The following is an 18,333-nucleotide window of genomic DNA, read 5'->3' on the forward strand; positions in this document are numbered from 1 at the left end:
TTAAAAAATGTCATTTAAAATGATTGTGTGTGGGCTTCACATCATTTTTCGGGTTCTGAAAAACTACAATTTTTTTTTCGAACATGCTGCATTTTTTAACGACGTTTTAAACAATGTCGTTTTTCGGGTTGTAAAAAATGATCGTGTGTGGGCTAAAACAACGTAAAAAACCCTCAAGTTATGAGATGGGAGCGCTCGTTCTGGTAAAACTACCATTTGTAATGGAGTTAGCACATTCATCACGCTGTAACAGACAGAAAAGCTTGAATCGTCTTTTACTAACAGGAATTCAGCTAAAGCAGCCCAAAGGGTGGCATTATCTGCATGGAACTTCCCCTTTATTGTGCCGTCGTACGTGTTGTACGTCACCACCCTTTGCTAGAGCATTTTTTAAAAACAACCGTGTGTGGGTAACGTCATTTTAATGATGAAGTTGGAAAAATTTTGTTTTTTCTACATGCCGAAAAACGTGTGCTCGTGTGCATGTGGCATAAGAGTATGCGGCATAAGAGTAATATAGTGGCCTTGTGGATCAGAATAGGAATAAGTGGGCATGAATGGGGCACCTCGCTAAATCAAAATGGCGAACCCAGCTTTCAGCTTTCGGTCGAGCGTGAGTTTGACTCGAACATTGGCTCATCGCCGTTCGCAGAATAGCGAACAATTTGGGGTGTTCGCGGCAAATTCGAAAGCCGTGGAACACCCAAGTATATAGGAGAAATCAAAAGTGCTAATTTTAAAGGTTAATATGCAAGTTATTGTCATAAAAAGTGTTTGGGGACCTGGCTCCTGCCCAGGGGCACATGTATCAATGTAAAAAAAAAACACTTTTTAAAAATGGCAGTTTTTTTTGTGAGCAGTGATTTTAATAATGTTTAAAGTGAAACAATAAAAGTGAAATACTCCTTTAAATTTCGTGCCTGGGGGTGTCTAAAGTATACCTGTAAAGCAGTGCATGTTCCTGTGTTTATAACGGTCCCTGCACAAAATTACATTTCTAAAGGAAAAAAGTCATTTAAAACTACTTGCGGCTATAATGAATTTCTCGGGTCCTGGAAAAACAGATAAAAGTGATTGAAAAAATTGTCATGGGTTCCCCCCAGTTCATTACCAGGCCCTGGTACAAGTACGGTAAACACCGGGTTTACCCAGTGACATGTACAGTTGACCCTGCTCCCCTCTGATGCAGCGGGAAACCCGTGTTGCATCAGAGGGGGGTGGAGACACCCGTACATGTCACTGAGTAACCCTGATGTTTCCCCATTGCGTCAGAGGGGGGCGTGGTCACACATGATGGTTGGCCCCACCCTCAGCTTTTTAACCGCTGTCAGGCTGGAGAGTGTGATTGGTCGGCTGCCTCCCATGGAGGCAGAATCGTGTCAGCGTTGTTTTTTATTTTCTTTGAATCATCGCTGGAGATCGAGAATGAATTAACATCGCTGGAATTTTTTTTCTCTTTTTTTTATTTTTAATAAAGGACACAGCTGTGTACTGTGGTTTTTAAAGTTTTTGACACTTTTTTTGTGAAATGGTTAGGGTACAATGTACCCGTTACCAATTCACATAGGGGGGCAGGATCTGGGGGTCCCCTTTGTTAAAGCGGGCTTCCAGATTCTGATGAGCCCCCCACCCGCAGACTCCCACAACCACCGGGCAAGTTTTGTGGGGATGTGGCCCTTGTCCCCATCAACATGGGGACATTGGGAACCAGGTCCCTAAACACTTTTTATGACAAAAACTTGCATTGTAAGCTTTACAATTAGCACTTTTGATTTTTCATGTTTGTGTCCCATAGAATTTAACAGTGTTTGCGTGTTCGAACACATTTTTTGCCTGGTCACGTGTTCTGCTGTGAACCGAACCGTGGGGTGTTCGGCTCATCCCTATTTCTTACTAGTGCTAGAAGCCAAATAGGAAGGGGAGAAGTACCTAGCTGTGAAAGTCAATGCGCCCCTCTTACTGAAGTGGGTTTCTTGTGCAAAAATCACATCCACCCTAGAATTACTAAAACCCTTCAATGCTAAATGCTTTTTAAAGTTATGCCGCATAAACAGGATTGGAAATTCCGACAAGAAAAGTTTGATGTGAGCTTTTGGTCAAAAATCCTGGCCATGTGTAGGCTCCATCGGACTTTTTCTGTCAAAATTTCCAAAAGAAAACATTTGAGAACTGGTTCTCAATTTTTCCGACAAAAAAAGTTCTTGTCGGAAATTCCAATAGTCTGTAGCAATTCAGTTGCACAAAATTCCACGCATGCTCGGAATCAATTTGACACATGCTCGGAATCATTGAAGTACATTTTGCTCGGCTCGTCGTAGTGTTGTACGTCACCCCGTTCTTGACGGTCATAATTTCCGACAGCATTTGTGTGAACGTGTGTATGCAACACAAGTTTGAGCCAACATCCGTCGGAAAAAAAATCCACAGTTTTGTTATGGGGATTTCCGATCGCCTGTATGCGGCATTAGAGTTGAGACCGTCGACATAAAAAGAATAGATCAGTACCATTGTAAATAATGTTGGGGCCAGGAACAGTAAAATAAGGAAAGTGGAACAATCAATGTACATATTTAATCTGGGTTACCACGGGAACAGACCCAAGAAATGTGGATGGTCACAAATGCCAAGGCTATATGCTGTGCACTGAAACAAGTAGATACATTGGAAGATGATGAACAAAAGAATAAAACTTCCATATAAACCATGAATTTATTGTGTGGCCAAAGATTAAGCACACAGTCCAGATAAACACACATTCATGTGTAAACGACAATTTTAAAAGGTAAAAGTCCAAGTCTCATCCAACCTTAAACACTAAATGGAAGGCCCAGCATTTGTGATGGAAACAGGCTCATGGTTCACATACCAACCAGAAGGGATCAGCTTTTGGCGTCATGCAGGAAAGGCACACATCAGTGTGGTGTGTAGTAAGGTTGGGGCCCACCAAGAAGATGGGTGCTCACAGGATGGAGACAATAATGCGGCAGGGCAAGGGAGATGACATAGCCACTAGGGCAGCCTGTGGCAGAGGAAGGGGGGGGGTTAAAAAAACACAAGTTATATCAAAGTAGAAAAATGTAAAGCTACGGAAACAGAAGGAGAAATATTGCTTCCATAGTAGACCTGGAGGTGAAATACTAGGAGAGAGTCTAGCGGTAGGATGACATAGTCTCTAGGGCTTCAGCTTGGGACTCTTGTGTGAAGAATCTGGGGGGTGCTGGTGCTTTTTAGGGGAGACCTTCTGGGGGAGGAGGGGGAGGTATAAGGTCCCAGCCAGGCAACTCAGGGACAAAGGTCCAGAATCTCACAATATGTGCACATGTCCTCGGGAACACAAAGGACCGCAGACTTCCTATTGCAAAAGGCTGACAGACTAAACGAGAAACCCCAGCGATAGGTAATATTTACTTTGCGCAGGGAAAGGAGGATCGGCTGGAGCACTCTGTGTTTCTGGAGGGTGATCCAGGATAAGGCCGGTAACAGTTGGACCGGAGCACGTTCATAGAGAATCAATTTCATGGTGTGGGCTTTACTCATGAAGTCCTAAGCCGCGTACACACAACCATTTTTAATGTCCTAGAAAAAACAATGTTTTTCTCGATGTGATTCTTGTCAAGCCTGCCTTGCATACACACGATCGTGAAAAAAAAAATGTTCGAGCAAAGTGAGGTGACGTACAACACGTTCGACGGCACTATAAAGGGGAAGTTCTATTCAGATGGCGCCACCCTTTTGGGCTGTTTTTGCTGATTTTGTGTTAGTAAAAGTTTGGTGAGAGACGATTCACGCTTTTCAGTCTTCATGCTTTTCAGTCCGTTACAGCGTGACAAATGTGATATCTCCATTACAAACACTAGTTTTACCAGAACAAGCGCTCCAAGTCTCATAACTTGCTTCTGAGCATGCGCATTTTTTTCCCGTCGTTAAAGCCTACACACGACCGTTTTTCACGGCGTGAAAAACAATGAGAAAAATTTGAGCATCGTCTAAATTTTTAATGGCCATTTTTCACGTTGAGAAAAATGCTCTGGAGCCTACACACGATCGTTTTTAATGACCAATTTAAAAAATTGATTTTTTCATGTCATAAAAAACCTTTGTGTATACGCGGCATTATTTTAAAGAGTAAGAATACTCGGCAGATAACATCCCAAGGTCTTGATGGTGGTCCTTTGGGCTTCAAGTCTCGGTGAGCCCAATCCAATTCAATGTGTTGAGAGGAGGGATTTCCCAGTAGGCCATCAAGCAAAGTCTGAAGGATGGCTTTCAAATCCTCAGAGTCTGGCTCTTCAGGAAGGCCCCTAACTCAAATATTTTTGGTGGTTATGATTGTCTAAGTCCTCCAAGTGCCTCGTTATGTCACAGAGAACATAGTGGTCATTCACTTGTTGAGATTGGACACAATGGACTGCAAGTTTTATGGTTTGAACATCTTCTTCCACATCCTCAACCCTAGCAGCCAGATGGTGAAACTTGTTTTAAAGGGCCTTAATCTTACTTGGAAAAAGATAAAATGAGGAAAAAAAAGTTGCGCTAACTGTAAATATTGTAAACCAGTAGCAGCTAGCACCAACAAAAGACAATATTGTGTACAAAGAATAAAAAAGAAAAAGTGCAGCGCTAAGTATTCAGTGAAATGAATCAAAAAATATGGTAAATAATCAAAGTTCAGTGAACAATCAAAGAAATTTAAAAAAACACAAAAGAGGGGGACACACCCCCAAGTAATGTGACAGGTAAATAACCTGAAAGGCAGCTAGAAAGTGAGATCTAGCTGGATAATGTGTAATGTGAACACACCGTGATAAGTGAGGGAACACAAAAATAAATGATAATAAGAACCTCAAATGAAGTCCATGTAATTTAAACGTGTAACTCCAAAATGTAAATGTGATAGTCCAAGGTCAAAATGGCCTATACAGTCCAAAGAAATATATATATGCAATGTATTTCCTTTTTTGGAGTTGGTCAGAAGTTCTTTGTGAAAAAGACCAAATGACTGTAGAGGAATGGAAGATGTTGTGATCTTCTCAGGTATGAAACTCAGATGTTCTTAATAAGCAGTTGGAACCTCATCGGCAATCCATAATAGTATCCAAATAAACAAGTATAAAGATGGGTACTCTTACCGGAAAGTGTGGACATACACGTCAGCGACGGTATGTCAAACACGCATGTACGAGCTCCTAGGCAGCCGTGATGTCAGTGGGGAAGCTGTTTGATGTGCCAGCCTTTAATCCGCCAGGACGGGTCCAATCTAATGAGAGGAGACAGCTCGTGCAGGTGTGGTTCTCAGATGAAAGAGTGTAATATGCAGGCCAAACGTAGAAACCTGCCAGCGATTCTTGGATCAGTCAGAACATAGATATCTTTTGCCAGCTTCTTGTAAACAGACCTAAACTCTCTGATGCACACTGTTAATCCTGTGTCTCCTATTGCAAAAACGAAGCTGTTTTTGCAATAGGAGACACAGGATTAACAGTGTGCATCAGAGAGTTTAGGTCTGTTTACAAGAAGCTGGCAAAAGATATCTATGTTCTGACTGATCCAAGAATCGCTGGCAGGTTTCTACGTTTGGCCTGCATATTACACTCTTTCATCTGAGAACCACACCTGCACGAGCTGTCTCCTCTCATTGGATTGGACCCGTCCTGGCGGATTAAAGGCTGGCACATCAAACAGCTTCCCCACTGACATCACGGCTGCCTAGGAGCTCGTACATGCGTGTTTGACATACCGTCACTGACGTGTATGTCCACACTTTCCGGTAAGAGTACCCATCTTTATACTTGTTTATTTGGATACTATTATGGATTGCCGATGAGGTTCCAACTGCTTATTAAGAACATCTGAGTTTCATACCTGAGAAGATCACAACATCTTCCATTCCTCTACAGTCATTTGGTCTTTTTCACAAAGAACTTCTGACCAACTCCAAAAAAGGAAATACATTGCATATATATATTTCTTTGGACTGTATAGGCCATTTTGACCTTGGACTATCACATTTACATTTTGGAGTTACACGTTTAAATTACATGGACTTCATTTGAGGTTCTTATTATCATTTATTTTTGTGTTCCCTCACTTATCACGGTGTGTTCACATTACACATTATCCAGCTAGATCTCACTTTCTAGCTGCCTTTCAGGTTATTTACCTGTCACATTACTTGGGGGTGTGTCCCCCTCTTTTGTGTTTTTTTAAATTTCTTTGATTGTTCACTGAACTTTGATTGTTTACCATATTTTTTGATTCATTTCACTGAATACTTAGCGCTGCACTTTTTCTTTTTTAATCTTACTTGGACAGGTCTACTTCACGTCACGTCAGAGATCAGCTGTTTAATGTCATCTTTAGTGGATAGAGACTGTTGCTGCTCTTGCCATGCAAAATCTCTCCCATGGACAGAGAAAGAGGGTCTGGGATGACAGATGAGCGAGCTCAACAGCCATAGGTTGTGGGTCCCAAGGCTCATACCAGGCTTGAGGTGAATCCAGTTTAAGAGTGACTGCAAGGCATTGAGGTGTTAGATCCTGAGCAGGGGCAAGGCATGGAAGAGTCACAGAGGTGGCCACAGGCAGGTGGGAGGCACTGGAGTCCTGGGAACTTTGGGCCCTTTGAGGCTTTGGAGAGCAGGGGGCCAAGGCCAGGGTGAGGCCAGGGTGAGCCCTGAAGGTGGTGTAAAACAAAAGAAAGAAGGCGCCACCAGGTCAGGAACAATGTGATTTTAATTTTACAATAGGTGCATTATCCACTTACATTTAAAATTGGAGAATTTGGCATACAAGTCCTTGCTGTCCCATAGGTGGCGATCATCCGCTGCAGATGTAGGCTGTGATGTTAATCTATCGCCTGGATCTTCGTCAGCTGGAAAACCAGGAAATCTGGGTGATGTGTGCACCAAGAATGAGGCTTGAGACACAGACACAAACAGTGTGGGTGTGCGATGACGTCACGGCACGTCACATAGCTGTTCTGATTGTTTCCATGCCTTATGCATTATTATTTCTGCATTTTTTGCATTATTTTAAAAGGCTGTAAGTATATTTTTAAAGGGTTTATAGAATTTGTATTTAATATTTTATCAAAGAATTAGCATTGTCAAAATCATTTTCATAACAAATCAATTACTTTTAAAACACTGAAAGGTGTTAACAAGTAAAGCTGGTGGTCATTTTGCCTTTATAATAGACCTAATAATTTAGCAAAATATTTTTTCTTTTTTTTTCAAACTGACAGCACGTTTCTATATCTACAGGCACGGACCGTGAGCTCAAATGGAAATTACTCTAAGATATAACCCATCTGGATGCACAAAGTATTTGTGATATGTATGGTTTTACTAAAACACACGTTGCAAAATTGGCCTAATGACTTGTACACACCTTGTACACACGACCACTTTTCCCGTTGGAATAAACTCCAAAGGTTTTTCCAACAGAGTTCCGACGGAATTCTGCTCAAGCTGTCTTGCATACACACGGTCACGTTAAAATCCGACTGTCAAGAACGCAGGGAAGTAAAACACTACGACGAGCCGAGAAGTTCTATGCTTTCGAGCATGCGTCGAATTGTTTCAGGGCATGCGCGTTTTTTTCTGTCGGAAAAGCATACAGATGATCGAAATTTCAGATCAAATTTCTTTCCAATTGAGAGACGTACGTTTCATAATGATTCCTGAAGATGTAATCATTACGAAACGTACGTCGGCGGCGTAGCCTGGTCACGCTGTTTCGATTGCCCAACCATCCGGCTCCCTGTAGCAGGTGAGCAGCTGACAGTGGAACGCACGTGACCACGCCGACACTGAGGTGAAGTAGTCCATGCTATACTGACAGGCCTGCAGACCCAGTGTCGGATGGGCACTTTTTAATGTAAGTGGCCACTTGGCCCATGCTTTTAACTTTTCTTTTTAAAATAAAAGCCGGTTGCACTATGGAAGTTTTTTCTGTTCCATGTCTCATCTGTAAACTTCTGTAAGACCAGGGCGCGGATTCACAAAGGACTTACGACAGCGTATCTCCACGTACGCCGTCGTAAGTCCGAAAGTGCGCCATCGTATCTTCGCGCCTGATTCATAGAATCACATATGCCTCACGGTTGCCAAGATACGAGCGACGTAAGTCTCCTACGCCGTCGTATCTTGGGGTGCATATTTACGCTGGCCGCTAGGGGCGGTTCCATATATTTCCGCGTTGAATATGCAAATGAGCTAGATACGCCGATTCACAAACGTAATTGCGCCCGGCGTATTAAAATACGCTGTTTACGTAAGGCGTACGACCAGCGTAACTTTACCCCTCATAAAGCAGGGGTAAGTCATGTTAGGTATGGACGTCGGAAACGTCGGAACAGCGTCGTATTTTACGTTGTTATGAGATACGCTATGCCCACCTAAACTTACGCCAATCTTTATGAATCTGGCCCAAGGTGTTTACCTACTAATTTGTGACTCCTGATATGTATGCAGGCATTATCCTGCATAAGCGAATTTGACCATCTTTTTCAGTAAAGAGGTCCACCATTTATGGTAAGCGCATTACCACTAATGAGCACGTTTTGGGTGTTGATCATTGTCTATGGTGAAGGAGCACTCAGAGGCACATATTGAATGAGATGATTTTGTCTGCATTATCTTGGATTATTGTCATCTTTTTAATTCACTTATTGTTTTTGCCATATATTTGTTTGAGAACCAGCAAACATATGTTACACTCACCACTTTAAAGTCACTTTTAATTTTAGTGACCCATATCATTCACAGCGCCCCCTATCACTCAAACATTCACTAAATAGGAGGTATACACTCCATTTTCCCAGGGGAGCAGCGTAAAAAGTAAATACACTTAATTTGGTATTTATTTATATCTAAGTTTAATCACAAGTCTTTTTGGCACTTTTGGCATGGAAAATCCCTTCCTTTTTAGACATCTGACCCAGTCAGGCTTGACCAGACCTGATCCACATGACATGTCACCCAGGTTGAATGTATACCCGACCCAGTTGACCTAAGTGGCGTCTGACCCATTTGACATTTGACATGGGGAATCCTGATCTAGATTATTTGTTGATTAATATGAGAAGGACAAGTGAGAAGAGCACACATTATACTCACTAATGTGAAGATATGCAGAAAGGAGGACCAAGGAGATATATTTTAAAATGATCACTTGACACACTTGATGATTTTCGACACCAGATCCACATCACTCATTTGACCCAGATGCCAAAAGAGACACCTACATCAGTTACCAGCAGTGGCACCAGATCTATTTTGCACATTTGATGGTGAACACACCTAACCCAAAGGACCATTGTGGCAGTGTAAGACCCTACTACTATGTAAATGGGCAAACAAATGACACCAGATTCTCAAAGCTGTAGTTTAAGAAGCTCTGGCAGGTTGATTGTGAATGGAGAAAACGGTTCTCTTTGCTTTCTCTGGGTGTGGTAGTTCTGTATTAGGGCAGGAGCTTGAAGGTTCCAAAGAGTATTAGACAAGATAGAACCTTCAATGCAATGTTCAAGCTTTGATAATTTCCTGCAGCATGTGAGTGCACAGGTGTGCAGGGGTGATATAAACTTGATGAAAGTTACGAAGGTGAAGTCAGAGTTCTTGCAGTTTCTGCAACCAGGAGGGAGAAATGCTTCTGTCTGGGGACCTAGACAATGCCTTCAAGACAGCAGTCCATATGGGAGAGATTCCAAGCCATAAAATTAAGAGAGTTGGGCCAGCTAAGAGAGTCTGGAAGACTGTGAGGCCTCGTACACACAACAGAGTTTCTCGGCAGAATTCGGCGAGAAACTCGGTCAGAGCTGGATTCTGCCGAGAAACTCTGTCGTGTGTACACTTTCGGCCCGATGGAGCCGCCAAGGGACTCGTCGAGAAAATAGAGAACATGTTCTCTATTTTCTCGTTGTTCTATGGGAGCTCTCGGCCCGCCGAGCTCCTCGGCGGCTTCAGGGCTGAACTGGCCGAGGAACTCGATGTGTTTGGCACGTCGAGTTCCTCGCCCGTGTGTACGAGGCCTGAGAGTTTGGTAGACTAGAGCTCAGGCCACTGGGAGAGAGTCCAGGAGAACCAAAAGAATATGTGAATCTTGGAGGAGTTAAAGTGCCTAGGGTATAAGACCCTCTACTACAGTGTTTCCCAACTCCAGTCCTCAAGGCACACCAACAGGTCATGTTTTCAGGATTTCCCTCAGATGAAATGGCTGTGGTAATTACTAAGGCAGTGAAACTGATCAAATCACCTGTGCAAAATAATGGAAAGCCTGAAAACATTACCTGTTGGTGTGCCTTGAGGACTGGAGTTGGGAAACACTGCTCTACTAGACATGTGCATTCGTTTTCGTCCTAATGCATTTTCGTTCCGAATTTCAGGGATTTTCATGTTCGTTTTAACAAACAAAAACGAATGTGCAGAATTCTAAATCCAAAAGATCCGACATAAAAAATGCTTTATTTTCGTTTCGTTGAGACAACAGTTCGATATAGATAGAAAATTCGACATGACAGTGACAATAGCGATTTGTGTCTATTAAACCTGCGGTTGAATGTGCCTAACCTAACTCTATTAGTCCAAGATTATTCGACATTACAGAGACACGAAGATTCAACAAAGCAGCTAAAAACCTACGATCGCCGCAAGCGGACATTAATGGTCAAATGCTCCACCCATAGGCTATAGAAGAATTCTAATGTTGGTTGACTAGTAATAATAATTAATAAACATAATCATTACTAGTCATACAACATTAGAATTCTACTATAGCTTGTGGGCAGAGCATTCGACCGGAAATGTACGATTGCGGCGTTGTACAGTTTAGCTGCTTTGTCGAATCTTCTTAGAACATTAGACAGACACCATAAGGGCTCTTTTCACACGGGCAGACCGTTTAGGTCCGCCTGCCAGTTTTTTAGGCAGACCTGAACAGGCTCTGTGCTCCTCTATGGAGCCACGGATGTCATCAGTGACATGCCTGCTAACATCTGACCCGCTCCGATCTGCCAAAGTGTGACGGAGGAAAACCCTATGGTCTGTCGTCATCCAATCCCCCATAGGGGAGAGTGGCGCTCTGACAGGTCGGTCCCTGCACAGTGTGCAGAGACAGACCTGTCATCTTCCGGTTCAGCGGGGATCGACGGAGCGATCCCCGCTGAGCAAAGTGGAGCCTGCACACGGTCACGGACCGTGTGAAAGAGCCCTAAGCCTTCAATTGACAGATTCAACCTTTATTAATTGGGATTTTCGGACCAATGCATTTTGTTACTAATTTCAGGAGTAACTAAATAAATGTATTTTTCGGACGAAAATAAAATTCTGAAACAAAATATGTCAGTGTGCACATGTCTACCCTCTACCTATAGATAAGAGTCAGCCTATGCCGCTAGGTACTGCAGTTAAGGCTAAAGGATCCTGAGTAATCTGTGGTCAGGGAGATCATTGTCAAAAGTGGCAAAGCTGCTCAATGTAGCCAAATGAGCTAGAATTTTTATGTTACCTGTTGCTGCTTTATGAAGCTGAAGCCCCTGCGTGGGAGCTCCTATGTCATAAAGACTAAGGCCCGGATTCACATACATTGGTGCATATTTATGCGGGCGTAGCGTATATAATATACGCTACGCCGACGCAGCGCACAGATGCAAGCACTGGATTCACAAAGCACTCGCTCCCACTCGCTCTTAAAGATACGCTGGGTTTCCTTGGCGTAAGCCAGCGTAGGTGGAAGTGGGCGTGAGCCATGCTAATGAGGCGTGACCCCATGCAAATGATGGATTGAGCGGCATAAAGATATGAATAACGTACGGTGCATGCGCCATCCCGTGGACGCATCCCAGTGCGCATGCGCAGAATCACGTCGGAACTACTCCCTAAGATACGACGGATCACTGCCTACGACGTGAACGTAACCTACGCCCAGCCCTATTCACGTACTATGTAAACGAAAAAAGATACGACAGCTTGTGTTCCCTGGTCCATACCTTTGCATGAGTTGCGCCTCCTATATGGGGAATAACTTTACGCCGGGACGTACGACTTACGCAAACCGCGTATATTATGCGCCGGGCGCAACTACGTTTCTGAATAGGCGTATCTCCCTCACATGGACACAGTGAGGAAAAGTGATGCACAGCGAGGCATACAGATGGACACCCTAGGCTTATACTCGAGTCAATACGTTTTCCCAGTTTTTTGTGGTAAAATTAGGTGCCTCGGCTTATATTCGGGTTGGCTTATACTCGAGTATATATGGTACATTTTCTCAGAAATGTATAAACATGAAGAAGGGATCTGAGTGATCCCAAATGTTTGCATCTTCAATAATAAATAAATAATGATGTGTGCATTTTCTAAGTCTGGAAAAAACGCTGGGCACCTAACTATTTAACTTTTAAATATATAGTTACATTAAAGCAGAGGTTCACACATAAAGTGAACCTCCGCTTTTTGGATCCTTCCCCCCTCCGGTGTCACATTTGGCACCTTTCAGGGGGAGGGGGTGAAGATACCTGTCTGAGACAGGTATTTGCACCACTTCCGGGTTCTGATGCCTGCGGGGAATCCAGCCTGTCACGTCGTCCCCCCCCCTCTCTGCTGTCTTCTGGGAAACACTGTTCCCAGGAGAGAGCAGGGACCAGTGACGGCATGCCGCGATCCTCGTGCATGCACAGTAGGGAATCAGGCAGTGAAGCCGCAAGGCTTCACTGCCTAATTCCCTTACAGAGGATGGCGGCAGAAGCAGCTGAGGACCGAGCAATTGCTCAGCCTAGGCTGCTGACATCGCAGGCGCGCTGGACAGATAAGTGTCCATTTTTTAAAAGTCAGCAGCTGCCGTATTTGTAGCTGCTGGCTTTAAAAAAAAAAAAAAAAAACGGCGGAACCTCAGCTTTAAGAGTTATTTTGTACAATTTTTGTTTCTGGTGTGAAACAAAATGAGAGCCGTTATAAACCCAATAGCATTTATTCATTATCTTGCAGCTTATGAATTCTAAGGCCTCGTACACACGACCGAGGAACTCGTCGGAAAAGACACATCGTTTTCCTCAACGAGTTCCTTGTTAGGCTTGTCGAGAAACTTGACAAGCTTGCTTTGCGTACACACGGTCAAGACCAAATCTCCTCATTCTCAAATACGATGACTTACAACACATACGACAGCAGGGGAAGTTCGATTCCACTGGCACAACCCTTGGGGCTGCTTTTGCTACTCTCATGTTACTGCGTGTTGACTAAAAGTTTGGTAAGAGACGATTTGCACTTTTCAGACTGTTACAGCGTGACAAATGTGCTATCTCCATTACAAACGCTACTTTTACCAAAGGTGCGCTCCCATCTCATACTTTATTCTGAGCATGCGCGGGTTTCTTAGCATACACACGAACGTGTTTCTCGTCGAAAACCAGAACGACGAGAAACACAACGAGGAAATTGAGACTCCTGTCGAGGAAAAAGAGAACTTGTTCTCTTTTTTTCTCGTCGAGTTCCTCGACAGTTTCCTCGATGAAAAACAAACACACGACCGGTTTCCTCTGCAAAAAAGCTCTACCACCAAGTTTATTGATGGATTCTGTCGTGGAAAACGGTCGTGTGTATGAGGCCTAAGATGTGATGGTTATTTTAGTTTTCTTATTTCAGGCTTTCTTCTACTTTCATCTGGCTATCCAGCCAACAAGTCTGTTGTTTTTCAAAAGCACAAGCTCCCCAGCTGTATCAGTTGTATCAGTTTAAATGGATTAGACAAACCACTTAACACTGGCAGGGGTAATAAAATAGATGAACTGTTATCTATTGTTATTTATTAGACATGTGCACACTGAAATATTTTGTTTCAGAATTTCGGTTTTGTCCGAAAAATTAATTTATTTAGTTACTCCCGAAATTTGTTTTTATTTATTATGTTTCATTAAAAAATGCATTTGTACGAAAATCAAAATTAATTAAGGTTGAATCTGTTAATGTTTTAAGAAGATTTGACGAAGCAGCTAAACTGTACGACGCCGCATCGTACATTTCCCGTCGCATGCTCCGCCCACAAGCTATAGTAGAATTCTAATGAAAGGTCACAGCATTAAGCTGGACCAACATGGGATGGCTCAAAGGGAGAGCATACAGTTCTCCTGCTGTGTTTCTCTTTTTGCAGGTCCGCGTCGTCCCTGGACAGCAACAGACGTGGGATTGGCTAACGTGGAGAAGCTGCTGATTGGCCGGACGGACGGCTGAATATCCCACGCTGTAGGAGGTGATAAAAGGAACTGAGCGCGGTGGGCTTATCAGACCGCTCCAGTCAGCTGAGCAGCGCCCACCCTCCCCCTTTTTGTTTTTTGGAAGTCATGTTGTTGTCCAAGCGGGGAGTAGTCGTCCAGCTTTGGCTGGATGGACACCATTTATTTCATTGTTAAAATACATATCTTAGCCAAGATGGCTTATTTAATTATTTAATTATTAATTTTATTTTAAAGCGGATGTGCCACTAAAAAAATATATTAAAAGCCAGCAGCTACAAATATTGCAGCTGCTGACTTTTAATATAAGGACACTTACCTGTCCTGGAGTCCAGCGCCGTCCGCAGCAGATGACGAGCGATCGCTCGTCACCCTGCTGCTCCCCCCTCCATCCACGGTGAGGGAACCAGGAAGTGAAGCGCTCCGGCTTCACTGCCCGGTTCCCTACGGCGCATGCGCGAGTCACGCTGCGCCCGCCGATTGGCTCCCGCTGTGTGCTGGGAGCCGAGTGTCCCCAGCATACAACGGGGGATGGACGGGAAGCAAGGAAAAAACCCGTCTTTTGCCCATATTGTGTGGCCGGAAGTGGGTGCAGATACCTGTCTGGAGACAGGTATCTGCACCCCCCTCCCCCTGAAAGGTGTCAAATGTGACACCAGAGGGGGGGAGGGTGCCGATCAGCGCGACTTCACTTTAGAGTGGAGATCCGCTTTAATAATGTTTAACCCCTTATGGATAACACTGAGGCCATATAATTTCCAAATTAAATAAATAAGTGTTGTATTATATTTTGTGTTGTGTATTTATTTTAATTACCTTTGTGCTAGCCCGTGTTGTTTGACTAGTACAAATTATAAATTATTATTACTAGTCAAACAACATTAGAATTATTCTATAGCCTATGAGCGGAGCATTTGAAGGTAAATCTCCGCTTGTGGCGATCATATGTTTCTAGCGAATCTTCATGTCTCTATACTGTAAAATCTTTCCTCTCTATGTCGAATAATCTTGAACTAATAGAGTTAGGTTAGGCACATTCAACCGCAGGTTTGATAGACACAGATCGCTATTATCACCATCATTTCGAATCTTCTATCTATATCGAACTGTTGTTGCAATGAAATATAATGGATACAAAAATAAAGCATTTTTTTTATTTTGGATCTTTCGGAATTCGGATTTTGTGTGTTCATTATCATTTGTTAAAATGAACACGAAAATCAAATGCACGTCTATTATTTATTTGTGCAAAACTTTTATCCCAAAAAGATAAAAAAAACAGGGTTTTTAAAACAGCTTACCTGTAAAATCCTTTTCTTGGAGTACACCACGGGACACAGAGCATTTATCTTTACATAATGGGTAAAGGGTCACCAGCGGTGATTGGACACTGGCACAACCAATTGAAGACAGTTCCCCTCCATATAACCCCTACCATCAGGGAACCCCCTTAGTTTTGTAGCAAGCAATAAGGTTCCCATAAGAAGGGGGGGACCTCTGTGTCCCGTGGTGTACTCCAAGAAAAGGATTTTACAGGTAAGCTGTTTTTAAAATTCTGTTTTTTTTTATCGTACACCACTGGACACAATCGCCCGGATTCAGATACATTGCATTATCTGTTGGCGCGGCGTAACTTAGGGCGCAAGTTCCGTATGCAGAAAGAACTTGCGCCCTTAGTTATGGCGGCGTAACATATGTGTGTCGGCGTAAGCCCGCCTAATTCAAATGGGGATGATGTGGGCGTGTTTTATGTTAATCCACTGTGACCCCACGTATTTGACATATTTTACAAACGGCGCATGCGCCGTTCGTGAAAAATCCCAGTGCGCATGCTCGAAATTACGCCGCAAGTCATCATTGCTTTAGACATGAACGTAACTTACGTACAGCCCTATTCGCGAACGACTTACGCAAACGACGTAAAATATTCAAAACTCGACGCGGGAACGAAGTCCATACTTAGCTATGCCTCATATAGCAGGGGTAACTTTACGCCGAAAAAGCCTAACGTAAACGACGTAAAAAACATGCTCCGGCCGGATGTACGCTTCTAAATCGGCGTATCTACCTAATTAGCATATTCATTGCGTAACTATACGGAAGCGCCACCTGGCGGCCAGCGTAAATATGCAGCCTAAGATACGACGGGGTAAGACACTAACGCCGGTCGGATCTTAAGGAAATCTATGCGTAACTGATTCTCTGAATCAGTCGCATAGATACAATGGCCCGCACTCAGAGATACGACGGCGTATCCGGAGATACGCCGCCGTATCTCCTTTCTGAATCCGGGCCCCTATCTTACATAATGGGACGCCCCAGAGCAATGCTCCATATGAAGGGGGGAGACACAGATCAAGCAGGCTGCCCTGGACCAGAAGCTTTATACCGTTGCCTGCAGCACACTTCGCCCGAAGGCGGCATCCTCCTGTCCTTTCACGTCCACCTGATAAAATTTGGAAAATGTGTGGACTGAGGACCAAGTTGCATCTTTACAGATCTGAGTCACCGAAGCCTGGTGGTGCACTGCCCATGAACCACTTATCGCCCTGGTAGAGTGTGCCTTAACAGAAAAAGGAGGAGTCCTAGTTTTTAAACCATAGGCTTGAATAATTGTCTGTCGAATCCACCTGGAGATAGTGGATCTTGATACCGCTTGTCCCTTCTTGGGATCATCTGGCAAAATAAACAAAACATTTGTTTCACGTATCTGAGCGGTTGCCTGCAGATAAGCCTTTTCTGCTCTCACGAGATCTAGAGAGTGTAATAATCTTTCCCTTGCTGTCTGCGGATCTGGAAAAAAGAAAGGCAGGACAATGTCCTGATTTAAATGAAAAGCCGACACCACCTTAGGTAAAAAGGCAGGATGGGGTCATAGTACAATTTTGTCATTATGACAAACTAAATAAGGCTCTTTACAGGAAAGAGCTGACAATTCAGATACTCTTCTAGCCGAAGAGATAGCAATCAAAAATGCCAACTTCCTGCTGAAAAGAATCAGCGGAATCTGGCGAATTCAAAAGGTTGCTTCTGCAACACTGACAAGACTAAATTTAGATCCCATGGGCACAAGGGAGGCTTGACTGGCGGATTGATCTGCAGTACCCCCTGAATGATATTCAAAAGAGCTTTATTGAAAAAAACATGAGATACAGACAAGCATAGCAATAAAAGTCTGTGAAAAATTACAAATGTATTGTGACCCGAACATCTTGTCACAGAAAATGTACTTGCACATAAAGAATGCATCATGAAACATTGTAAAAGGCACATAGGGTCCCCAATTTAACTTATAGCATAGATGTAGCTTTCATTTGAGCCAAACCAAGTCAATCATCTATGATATCTATTATAACTCCAGCGTTAGGAGTGATCTCTATTTCACATAGTATATTAAACAATCTGAGGTATCACCTTCAGGCTTGTCATCTGGGTTGAGCAATTATAGGTTAAAAGAAGCAAAGGAAAGAGGTTAAAAAAATTGAAGCAAAGAAGAAAGAGGGAGGTTGGAAGATAATGAATGGAAGAAGGTCGTCCATCCTGCTCTTGCAAGAGGGCCTGACCCCTCTGCACCAGTGTGTCTAAGGTCCAGCCTTGCTGAGTCTACACCTTAATCGATGCTATCAGAGTTGGTTCCGGACATGATTTTATCATAATCACTAGAGTATTTAAAAATAAGCCATGTTTGCCAAGTGTCATGAAGACTTACAGCCGTGCCTCTGTCCTGTGCCAACGTGTCCTCCATCTCGTACACATCGTTAACTCTGTGAAGCCATTCCCGTACGGACGGAACCCTGGAAGAATTCCAGTACAGTGGGATCAGCTATTTGGCCACGTTCAATAGGTGTTTAGTTAAGGATTTCTTGTAGCGTATCAGAGAGAAGGAGGACAAGTGTAGCAAGCAACATGCAGCATCTAGATCTAGCTTAGTGTCTGTAATTTGTTTAATGACATATCTCACCTCTGTCCAGTAGGTGGCGATCACGGGGCAACTCCACCAAATGTGGAGCAAAGTGCCTTTATCCCCCTGGCATCTCCAGCAAGCCTCGGATCTCTGTGGATCCCATCTGTGTAATCTTTCCGGTGTATTGTACCAGCGGGTCA

The sequence above is a fragment of the Rana temporaria genome, chromosome 3, assembly GCF_905171775.1.
Source record: "Rana temporaria chromosome 3, aRanTem1.1, whole genome shotgun sequence".
NCBI classification, from domain to species: domain Eukaryota; kingdom Metazoa; phylum Chordata; class Amphibia; order Anura; family Ranidae; genus Rana; species Rana temporaria.